The sequence below is a fragment of the Mauremys reevesii genome, linkage group 7 (genome assembly GCF_016161935.1).
Source record: "Mauremys reevesii isolate NIE-2019 linkage group 7, ASM1616193v1, whole genome shotgun sequence".
NCBI lineage: Eukaryota > Metazoa > Chordata > Testudines > Geoemydidae > Mauremys > Mauremys reevesii.
In genome coordinates, this window is record NC_052629.1 from 71131450 (window position 1) to 71143811 (window position 12362).

Here is a 12362-nt window from a genome sequence, read left to right on the forward strand (position 1 = left end):
GGGCTGCCCCCGGCCATACCTCCACCAGTCTCTATGGGTCTCTCCAGCCTCTATCCCCACCTTGCCTCAGTCATGGGCTACAGCCAGTCACCATCTAGCCCCCACTCCCTGGGGCAGACGGCACTATAAAAGCCACTCATCATAGGCAAGGGGGGTTGGACAAGCTGCCTTCCTCTACCAACCAGTACCTCTGTGGGCCTAGGACCAGGCCCTGCAGTCTGGGGCATTGCCAGCCTGGAGCTCCCCTGGCTCTTCCCAACCCTGCTTCACTTTCAGTATCCTTACTGCAGGCAGCCAGGCCCTGCTCTCTCCCAGCCTGGAGAGAGACTCCTCATGGGCCTATGCCTCAGAGCCTTTTTATACAGGCCAGCTGTGGCCTGATTGGGGCATGGCCCAGCTGCAGCCACTTCCCCAATCAGCCCAGCTTAGCAGCTGTCAGCCACAACCTTCTCCCAGGGCTGACTTTAACCTTTTTTCCGCCGGAGTGGGGGAGCCACCCCACTACAGGGGGACACAGGGGTGTTGCTCACCCTGAAACTACAGTGCAAGAGCATCACCTCCATACTGGTGCACATAACAAAATTCATGTGGCGGGGGTGGGGCTGAGGGATTTGGAGTGTGGGAGGGGGCTCAAGGCTGGGGCAGAGGGTTGGGATGCAGGGGTGTGAGGACTCCAGCTGGGGGGGGCAGGCTCTGGGGTGGGACCAGGCATGAGGGGTTTGGGATGCAGGAGGGTGCACTGGGGCTAGAGCAGGGAGAGAGGACTCTCCCCAGCTCTCTCTCCCCACAGCAGCACCTGGGCTGGGCAGGAGGGGCATCTCTCCCTGCCGCAGCAGCTCTGGGGCTGAGGCCACAGGATAGGCGCCCCTCCTCCAGCCCCTGCAGGTCTGGCCAGGGCTAGGTTCAGGGAGGGGCACCCCAGCCGTGACAGGTCCAGGCCAGGCCACCCCAGCTGTGGCTGGGTCTGGGCCGCAGCATAGCTGGGGATGGGGAGCCTCCCCTGCCGTGGCAGGTTGGGGGCTGGGCTAGATTGGGGCTGGGGGAGAGGCACCCCTGCCCTGGCCGCAGCAGGTTCCCAGGCAGGTTCCCTGAGCGCATGTGCCATGCTAAATAGGCTGCTGCACAGCCGCGTGGCCGCGCAGCTTACAGGGAATTTAGCAGGCGACCAGTTTGGTTTAACAGTGAAATCTTTGGTGAGCTTAAACACAAAAGGAAGCTTACAAGAAGTGGAAACTTGGACAGATGACTAGGGAGGAGTATAAAAATATTACTTGAGCATGCAGGGGTGTAATCAGGAAGGCCAAAACACAGTTGGAGTTGTAGCTAGCAAGAGATGTGAAGAGTAACAAGAACGGTTTCTACAGGTATGTTAGCAACAAGAAGTTCAGGGAGAGGCAACCTAGTGACAGATGATGTGGAAAAAGCTGAAGTACTCAATGTTTTTTTGCCTCGGTCTTCACAGATAAAGTCATCTCCCAGACTGCTGCACTAGGCAGCACAGTTTGGGGAGGAGGTGAGCAGCCCTCAGTGGTAAAAGAACAGGTTTAGGACTCTTTAAAAAAGCTGGACATACACAAGTCCATGGGGCCGGATGCAATGCATCTGAGGGGGCTGAGGGAGTTGGCTGATGTGATTGCAGAGCCATTGGCCATTATCTCTGAAAACTCGTGGCGATCGGGGGAGGTCCCACATGATTGTAAAAAGGCAAATATAGTGCCCATCTTTTAAAAAGAGAAGAAGGAGAATCCGGGGAACTACAAACTGGTCAGCCTCACCTCTGTCCCTAGAAAAATCATGGAGCAGGTCCTCAAAGAATCCATTTTGAAGCACTTGGAGGAGGGGAAGGTGATCAGGAACAGTCAATATGGATTCACCAAGGGCAAGTCATGCCTGACCAACCTGATTGCCTTCTATGATGAGATAACTGGCTCTATGAATATGGGGAAAGCGGTGGACATGATATATCTTGACTTCAGCAAAGCTTTTGATATGGTCTTCAAAAGTATTCTTGCCAGCCAGTTAAAGAAGTATGGATTGGATGAATGGACTATAAGGAGGGTAGAAAGCTGGCTAGATTGTCAGGCTCAATGGATAGTGATCAGTGTCTAGTTGGCAGCCAGTATGAAACAGAGTGCCTAGGGATCGGTCCTGAGGCCAGTTTTGTTCAACATCTTCATTAATGATCTGGATGATGGGATGAATTGCAAGTTCATGGATGACACTAAGCTGGGGGGAGAGGTAGATACACTGGAGGGTAGAGATAGGGTCCGCTGTGATCTAGACATAGATGATTAGGGTTGGAAGAGACCTCAAGAGGTCATCTAATCCAATCCCCTGCTCAAAGGAAGGCCAACACCAACTAAATCATCTCAGCCAGGGCTTTGTCAAGCCGGGCCTTAAAAACCTCTAAGGATGGAGATTCCACCACCTCCCTAGGTAACCTATTCCAGTGCTTCACCACCGTCCTAGTGAAATAGTGTTTCCTAATATCCAACCTAGATCTAGAGTTGTGTCTGGGACAGGAGATATTGGCTAGTGTCATTTGGTTGCACAATCCAAGGAGCAGCTTACATGCCAGAGGCTGTGTGTGAACAACCCAGGAGTGGGGGTTCTCCCAGCAGAGCAGGGTAAGGCTGGCTCCCAGAGCCAAGGATTGGAGTGACCTAGCAGATCACTGGTCCAGATAACACCAGAGGGGAACATCACAGTGGTGCAGCAAGCAGGGTGTATGTACGGCTTGTTACTCCAAATGAAGTTCACACTTTAAGCACTGATATTTGTGATTTTAAGTGAATCTTAAGTGCAGTGGCTAAGAACAGTCAGGAGGAGGTCACAGTTTTGTTATTTTCTGTTTGTTTATTTCAGGAAAGGAAAGCAGGAATAGAAAAGCAGGAAAATGCAATTGCTTCACTGCTTTTACTCAAAGTTGGAGCTTTTTAGGCTGCAGAGTGCAGAAAAGGAGAGGGAGCACCAGAGATTATTGCAACTGAAAGAACTGGAGATAAAGGAAAAAGAGAGAGAGGAAAAAAAGGAAAAAGGAAAAAGAGGTAGCCAGGGAGGAGACTGCACACAGAAGGGCTATGGAAGAAAAAGAGAGAGAGAGAGAGAGAGCAAAAACACCATCTGGACCTGCTACGAAAGCAGAACCAGAACCCCCCGACCTCAATGACTCTCATCACTCCGAAAATCCACAAGTGCGAACACTTATGCCCTGCATACAGTGAGGACGATGATATTGCTGAATATCTGACTACCTTTGAAAGGCTGTGTGTAATACATGGAATCCCTGATATTAAGAGGGTTCCTACCCTGATTGCAAAATTAACTGGCAAAGCTCAAAATGTATTCAATGGAAAGCCTATTGAAGATGCTTTAGACTATTGTAAATTAAAAATCGTGTTTTGCGAAGTTTTCAGATTACCCCTGAAACATATAGAGTTAAATTTAGGAATCTTAAGAGGGATATTGGTATGAGTAATGGGGAGTCATGGGTATGAGTAGGGGGGAGGGATAGCACAGTGGTTTGAGCACTGGCCTGCTAAACCCAGGGTTGTAAGTTCAATCCTTGAGGGGGCCACTTAGGGATCTGGGGCAAAATCAGTACTTGGTCCTGCTAGTGAAGGCAGCAGGCTGGACTCAATGACCCTTCAGGGTCCCTTCCAGTTCTAGGAGATAGGTATATCTCCATTATTTCTTTCTTTCAATAGGTAAACAAAATTAAAGGTTTGTTGGGAAAATGGTTGAGGGGTAAAGAGGTAGCAAGTTTTGAGGGAACATTGGATCTTGTTGCTCAAGAGCATTTCCTGAGCATATGTAAGGCTGATGTAAAGCAGTGTCTATGGGACAAAGATGTGATGTGGATGGGACAGCTGTTTTAGCTGATGCCTTTGAACAGAATCAGGTGTCTATTGAGGGCAGCCCACAGAAAAAGAGGTTTAAAATGGGGGAATGGAGGATCCCATTTTGCCCCTGGGAAGACAGAAGGGGGTTGGGAGTCTAAACATTCTCTTACTCAAAAACATTCCCCAACCCTCATCCCAAATCTCCTGTAACCATGGATGGCAGGTTTGTAGAAATTTTGGTGGTGTCCAGAACCTGCCCCCCCAAACTCCACTCCCCACCTACCTAAGGCTCTGGGAGGCAGTTTGGGTGGGGGGAGGAGGTCTGGGGTGCAGGCCCTGGGATGGAGCAAGGGGTTGGGGTGCAGGAGGGGGTATGGGGTGCAGGTTCTGGGAGGGAATTTGGGTGCAGGCTCCAGGCTGGGGCAGGGGCTGGGTGTGCAAAAGGGGGTGAGGGGTGTAGGCTCTGGGGCAGGGTGGGGGCAAGGGGTGCAGGCTCTGGGAGGGAGTTTGGAGGCAGGAGGTGGTGTATGGGAAGGGGGAGGGGTGAACACTCTGGGATGGAGTTTGGGGATAGGAGGGGGTGCAGGGGTGAGGGCTGTGGGGCTGAGGATGAGGGGTTTGGGGTGTGGGAGGGGGCTCAAAGCTAGGGCAGAAGGTTGAGGTGTGGAGTGGGGGCTGTGGGGTTGAGGATGAGGGGTTCATGATGCAGAAGGGGACTCAGGGCTGGGGCCAGGGCCGGCTCCAGACCCCAGCGCACCAAGCGCGCGCTTGGGGCGGCATTTTGCCGGCAGGGCGGCAGGCGGCTCTGGCGGTCCTCCCGGCCGCAGGCATGACTGCGGACGGTTCGCTGGTCCCGCGGCTCAGGTGGACCTCCCGCAGGCATGACTGCTTGGGGCGGCCAAATTCCTAGAGCCGCCCCTGGCTGGGGCAGAGGATTAGAGTGCAGGGGTATATGGGCTCTGGCTGGGGTTGAGGGGTTTGGGGCATTGGAGAGGCTCAATGCTAGGGCAGACGGGCAGGGTAAGGGCAGCCTGCCCTGCCATTAGTGGATGGGGGGGCACTAGGACCCTGCAGCAGCAGTTGATGCCGGGAGCCAGCAGAGTAGAGTCAGCGTGGAGCTGCAGGCTCCTGGGCCTGGGGGAGGTGAGCAGGGGCAGCAAGTGGGGCCAGGGCACACTCAGGGGAGGCATGTGGGGGCAGCAGGCAGGGGCAAGGGAGAGACCCGGCCCCAAATATTGGTGGAGCCGGGCCCCCAGGTCCTGAATATTGGTGGAGCCCAGGCACCACAAGGGCTGTATAACTTGCTGCCCCTACCTGTAACAGCAGAAGAGCCCAAAAGGTGCTATCAGTGTAATTCCACTGATTACCTGAGGAATAAATGCCCTGTGCTAGGAGGAAGCAGGCAACCGATAGCTCATGTTAATTCTGCTGTCCTCAACACAGAACCCCCCCAAGCAATTGAAACCTATTATATTGGTTTTCTGCTATTAGCCTCTGCAGAACCAGATATGGATCATGTTGAGGTTGTCCAAATTGATGGCAGGGAATACTTGGGACAGAGGGATACAGGGGCCCAGATCCCTCTGGTTAAGCAGAGTGTGGTCCCAAAGGCCAGTATGCTACCTGGCCAAATGGCAGAGATTGTGTGGGTGGGCGAAAGCAGATTCCTCATACCACTAGCTAAAATCTATGTGGTGTGGGAAGATTTGGAAAGTGTTTTGACTGCGGAGGTAAGAGAACACCTCCTAGTCGACCTGCTTCTTGGTAATGATTTTTTCTGTGTAGCTCAGGTTAAAGTATTTGCCTGCAGCAGGAGGGAGCTTTGTGCTGGGACCCCTGAGGGAAAGGGTAAGGTCTCAGGAACTGCTGAGAGAATGGGAGAGAGTCTCCTTGATTCTTCTGCAGCAGGGAGAAACCACATGATTCCAGGTGGGAGGGTGGTTGAGACCAGCTCCTGCACTGCAGGAAGGGATGGGGGTGTAATGCCTGCCAGGGAGAGAACTGTCCAGGTTGTTAACTGCCAGCAGGTTGCAGCTGAACCAGAGGCAAAGCCGGCTCTAGGGAGCAGAGAGAAATCTGTTCCGTAGGAGAACCCAGAGAAGGGACAGGGGATCTCAGAAACCACTGAGGTGGGTGAGGATTCCTGTGACTATGTAAGAAAGGGAAACAGGTTGCTTACAATTATGGCAGAGGCTGAGACTAGCTCCTTTCCAGCAGAAGGCAACATGCCCTCAGGTGCAGGGGCAGGAGAGGTGTTGTCAGTGATTAAAGGAACTGACCCAGTTGTTAGCTGGCAGAGTTCTGCAGCTGAACAAGAGACAGAACCCTTCCCAGGGAGCACAGAGAAATGCGACTTAGGAGGGGGCACAGAGGAGGAAACTGGGGAAGGAATAGTGGGGGTACAGGAATGTTTCTTCACTAGTCACTTGGGGCAGGATGTCCAGGACACTAAGAGGATGGCTGGGTCAGCATCTGTGCACCCAGGCACTCAGCCTGTGGCCCAGGTTTTGAGAAGGAACTGTGTAACTGACCTCCTGGAGGAGAGCAGTCACACAGCTGACTTCTCAGGGACAGACAAAGGGGTGGCAGAGGGTACCCCAATCCAGGTCCCAATTTTTCAGGATGCTATTTCTGATAAGTTTTTGGAAAGTCACTATGTCTCTTTAAATCAAGATGCAACTCCAATGCCTGTAATAACAGAGGAGTTAGGAGCAGGAAGTTGCCAGGTGGCAGTTTGCCAGAATACAAATGACCCAACTAACAGAGAAGGGGATATTTTCCCACAGGTTGGTGAGACACAGAGAACAGTTATGGGAAAGCTGCTGGGAAAAGGTGAATCTGATCAAAGGGTAAACACACCTAGCCCAGAGAGCACAGATCATAGCCCTCTAGGGGTCAGGGAAAGAGTCAGTGCTGGGAGCGGGAAACACAGGGTAACCCCAAAAGGGGAGCTGGATTTTCTGCATATATACAGTCCTGGGATTGAGAGACAGTTCCCCAAAGGGCCAGCCAATGTGCAGAATCCCTCTGAACACCTATCTTGCCAGACCCTGAGGCACCAAAATTCCAAAAACATGATTAAATTAAGAGCCCACACAAGGAGAACACTGGAGGAAAAGAAAAGCCAGTGACCGATTACATGGGAGGGAGTCAAAGAACACCATAGGTAATGAACAAACTAACCTCAAACTACACTATCAGAACAGAGGGCGTGGTATCATAAAGATACTTGTAAACACCCATCTGTGATAAAAATTTTGGTATTAATGTTAAGTTTTGAGGATAAGAATTTTGACATGGACGTTAAACCTTATGATAATGCTACTTTTCAATCAATATCTGTAAACAGGTTTAAAGGTTATCCCAGAGAAACCATTAAAAACCTGGTTTGTTGTGTGTGAATGGGGAAACTGAGGCACGCTGCCTCATGGCCTTAATGGCTGGATGCCAAGAGAACTATGACACAAACTGCCTTCAAGCGTGTCAGTGACTAACCCTCTTGCAGTAAACTAAGATGGGAGGTGTGACACTCTGTACCTCGGGGGAACACCCAACACTCCCATGTTCATCTTTATAAAATGATTGTGTGGCATCCAATGCAAAGTTTGTCATGTTGGGTGTCTTCAGAAGGCTCATGATGCACTGAGCATGGTTGTTATAGTAATGTTATGTTATAGGTTATAATTTCATGTATGTAGTTATGAGGCTGAAAATGTGTCCTCATGGCTTAAAGCAAGCTCAGGCAAAAACTCTCCAAGAGCAGAGAGGCGGTTCACATCTCATCAGGGCAGGTATGGGACAAACCCAGCCCAGCCTCACAGGAACAAAGGACGCTGGCCTAGGCAGCAACAAAAGGATCTGTTAGACTCTCAAGGGAGTCACCCCCCCCTTCCTTTGGGCAGTTTGGAACTGCGATGAGGTAATGCTCACCTGACTCTGAAGGGTGGGGGGTGCAAAGCCAAGAAGGAAGAAAGAACATGATAAAAGGGAGAGACATTTGCCATGCTCTTCCTCTCTCTTCCACCTACATCTACTGACACCCCACCAAGTGACTAAAGTGCTTAGCAAAGGGGAGAGCCTGGCTGAAGAGCAACCAGCCAGCCAGTGGTGAGAAGCATCTAAGTTTGTAAGGGCACTGGAAGTGTTAAGATCAGCTTAGAATGCGTTTTGCTTTTATTTCATTTGACCAAATCGGACTTGTTATGTTTTGACTTATAATCACTTAAAATCTATCTTTCATAGTTAATAAATGTGTTTGTTTATTCTACCTGAAGCAGTGCGTTTGGTTTGAAGTGTGTCAGAAACTCTCCTTGGGATAACAAGCCTGGTACATACCAATTTTTTTGTTAAATTGACTAACTCATATAAGCTTGCAGCGTCTGGTGGACATAACTGGACACTGCAAGACGGAGGTTCTTAGGGTTGTGTCTGGGACCGGAGATATCGGCTAGTGTCATTCAGTTGCACAGTCCAAGGCGCAGCTTACATGCCAGAGGCTGTGCGTGAACAGCCCAGGAGTGGGGGTTCTCACAGCAGAGCAGGGTAAGGCTGGCTCCCAGAGTCAAGGATTGGAGTGACCTAGCAGATCACTGGTCCAGATAACACCAGAGGGGAACATCATAGCTACCCCCTCCCTGCACCCTGAGCTACCCCCTGCCCACACACAGCCCCTAGCTATCCCTCTCTGTGTACCCTGAGCTGTTTTCAAACTTTTTAAGATGAGCTTACCTTTGAGTTATAATTATTGGTTGTGCCCCCTTCCCAGAACCCAGACAGGTGGGTGCCCTGCTGAGGAGAGTCAGGGGCACTCCCTCCTCGGACTCCACTGTGCGGAGCTGACTCAGCCCCCACTGTCTCCTGCCCAACCAAAATAGAAGTCAAACTACACCTATGCCTGAGTCCCCCCTCCCCTCACTGGCCCAGAGCCCCAAGTCCCCCCCTCTCCCACTGAGCCCTGGAGTTTTTATAGCATGTTCTGGGGGCGGGGGGCTCAGAAAGAAAATGGTTGAGAACCCCTGCCCTAGAGGCTACTCTAATACAATTAATAATCTTTGTTTGATCTTTGTTTGTGGAGACAGGTGGTGTCCTATAAAACTGAGTGGAAACTGCCTACAGCTCTCATTGTAGGAACCGCATGCTGAGTAATAACATGATAAAACTCCATGCTTATAGAATCAAATTGGCTCTTTAGTGAGCAAACTATTGACAGAGATGTAGTGGCAGCTGGCATGCTAGCCATGTGCACACAGACTGTCTTCCTGGTGCCTCCTTCCTCCTGCAACCTGGGCCCCCTCTCCATGTTGCATGCAGGTTGCTACCGTTTTCATACTCCTTTATCTGTTCTTCTGCACAAGTCTCTATCAGACCTAAAATAAGAGCTGCTCCTTGTAGGGCTTTGCACTTGAGTTAAAATTTTAGTGAAGATAAAGTAGTTTTCACATGTTAGCAGGTCGTGTTAAAGACTATGGGGCAACATAGGGTGTACTTTGGCCTGGGAACTTGTATGAACATGACAGACTGCCTTGTCTTCCCTAGGATCTCAGCTCATATTAGTTACCTTCAGTTAAGAACACGTCCTTTTTCCCTAGCAAAGATACGATCTAAACTCCACTCTGCAATAAAAAAACTGTCATCTATCCAGGCCAAGAACAGGTTAGCTGGTCAGTGCTTTGCTGTGTAGTGACCCAGCCGATACCTGGCTCATATCCGTTGTTATTATATGTCTTCTGAGTTGAACACCCCGGATTTCAGTTTGAGAAGTACCTCAGCCGTCCCATCTGAAGCCTCATCTGACACCATCAGTGGAGTTGGATCAGACCTATCCAGAGGCTTGTCAGCCACCAAGGACTGAATGACATTTAAGTGTAACTGGTAGAACTATGCTGCTTTGGCATGTGACCTTTTATTTTAAACCAAAATAGCTACCCTAGTACCACCCCTAATTGTGGATGCAGCTAGGCTGGTACACAGGGGCCTGATAGGGGTGTAGCCTGTTCCCCTTCCTTCCCCTTCTTGTATAAGAATAGTTCTACTGGTATAAGCACCTTTTGATACTGGTCTCACAGCATCACCACTACAGGGTTTTGCCACTGCACCCATGCCAGGAGAGTTAAAGCCGTACAACTTGAGGGTGTGGACCAGCCCTTTGCTTGCTTCCCCCCGTCTTTTCTGTACTGCAGAGACTTCTATCACCTTCCTCCATCTGTCCCCAAGGCAGCTGGGCATGCCTTCCTGATGTATGAGATATCACCCCTTCTCCTTTCCCCCCTCTCCTGGTCAGATTGTTAGGTAAAACAACCTCTCCAGCACCCGAGTTCGTGCGGAGTTGGTATGGGGCTTACAATTTGTCAGAGACCAGACACCAATTCGTTGATCAACGGGCTCACACTATTCTTAGCTTAAAAGGCTTCGGAGTAAGTGTGGCAAGTTTATTAGGGGTGAGCATTAATATTTATACACAGAAGTAAACAAAGTGATTAACAGATCATAATGGTCATGCATAATCAATTAAGATTCTACAGGATAAAACAGGTTAAAATGTAAATTTAAAAAGACAAAAGGGGAGATGGCTACTTAAGGGGAGGGGGGGTGTCATGAGTAGTTCGCAGGTCAGAGCTTTGATTAAAAGTTTCAGACAGAGACATCAAGTCTGGGTTAAGTTTAAGCTCATTAAAAGTTCAGACTCAACAAGATCACACCATTCTCTACAGCCATCTAGAGTGGCCAAGTGCCCAAAGTCAGTACTGCTGACCGGACACCAAAAGTTTGGTAACCGCAATCAGTCTCTGCCACCAGGAGGGCAGAAGAGCTGCAGAGCAGCTGCTGTTGGCAGAAGTGGCTCCTGGCTCTGGCAGAGAGGTAGGTACCGGTGTCGCCTGGGGGAGGGATCCTGACAGTGAGCGGCATTTGAGGAGCGGGGCTGGCAGCCGGATTCGGTCCCTGTGACATCCCATCCTGCCTTCTCAGCATCCCGGGGCTCCAGTTCTCTCCAGCCCCTCACTTCAGGGACTGACCCCTGTTTTCACCCCGTTGTGCTTCAATTGCTCCCGGTCCCTTGCTCAGGGCACCAACCCCCCTCCCCCATCCTGCCATGCCCCAGTTGTCCCCAGCCCCTCGTGCAAGGGACCGGCACCCCTCTCTGCTCTGCCATGCTCTGGTTGGGCAAGCAGGCAGGCTCCACGCCAGCTTCTCCCAGCCCAGTTCTGCAGACAGCAGGTGAGTCCTGGGGGAGGTGGGGGAGAGAGCGACAGGAGGTCTGTAGTGTCCAGTTTTGGAAAGTTGGTAACCCTACAGCCAGCCCAGGCATGTGTACTATCCATCCCAGTTAGAGCTCTGCTCAGACACTGAGACTTCTAGTTCTTGCTGCTTGTGGCTGGAGCGCTCACCCAGACACAGACTCTCACCTTCTGTTTTGCTTTGTCTCTCATCAGCCAGCTCCAGCTCAGCTCAATTATTTTATACCCGTATACAAAACATTCTTATGTGATGACCTCCAAGCCCTTGATAAAGTAGCATTAGCCCCACTTTACTGATGGGGAAAACAAGGCAGAAGCAGGTAAAGTGATGTGCAGTAGAGCAGGGAATAGCTGAGATCTCCTGATTCACATCCTTAATTACAGCACTGTCTTCCCAGTCCCACTCTGGGATTCTTTACCGTTGTCATATAACAGCTGTGGGCTGCTATAAAAGTACAACTGGGTTCAGAAAAAAATGACGTAAGTTAATGGAGGAAGGTCCAGCAATGGCTATTAGCCAGAATGGTCAGGAATGCAGCCCCAGGCTCTGGGTGTCCCTAAACCTCTGGCTGCCAGATGCTGGGACTGGACAACAGGGGATGGAACACTTGATCACTGCCTGTTCTGTTCGTTCCCTCTGAAGCACCTGGAACCGGCCGCTGTGAGTGACAAGCCGTTGGGCTAGATGGACCATTGGTCTGACCAAGTATGGCCGTTCTTGTGTTCTTCTGGCTGGTGTCAAAGTTAGACTCAGGACTCACAGTTTGTCAGACCACTCTGTTTTATTAGCACAGCGCTCTGCTAATAACACCCAGATAATGTGAGCACCATGCAAGACACAAACTATCTTATTTATACAGATAAAAGGGTGAGAACTTAACAAGATAACAAAGGAAGCAGAATCAGATAAGTTTACCTGGGCTAGGCATGCATATCTTATTTCCTTACTAACTATTACTGATCTTCTGTTAATGTTTCGCCATTAGCACCATTGTTTAAGCCTAATGTTTCTTTTCCTGGCACCTGTATTTCAACATTTCTTATTTCTGCTTAAAGGTACATACAACATTTCTTTAACCCATTCTTATTTTTACAATATAATTCATTCTACTTTCACACTGGCTAGGCACTACAGCACACAAGAAGGTGGGAGATTCCTTTCCTCCGTCCCTGCTGTCCTGCAGAGCAGAGCCTCTCCTTAAAAACTTTAATGTTTTAAGGAGGTAAATACTAATAGGAACTGTATGATCATGGGAGATTTTAACTTCCCGGATATAGATAGGGA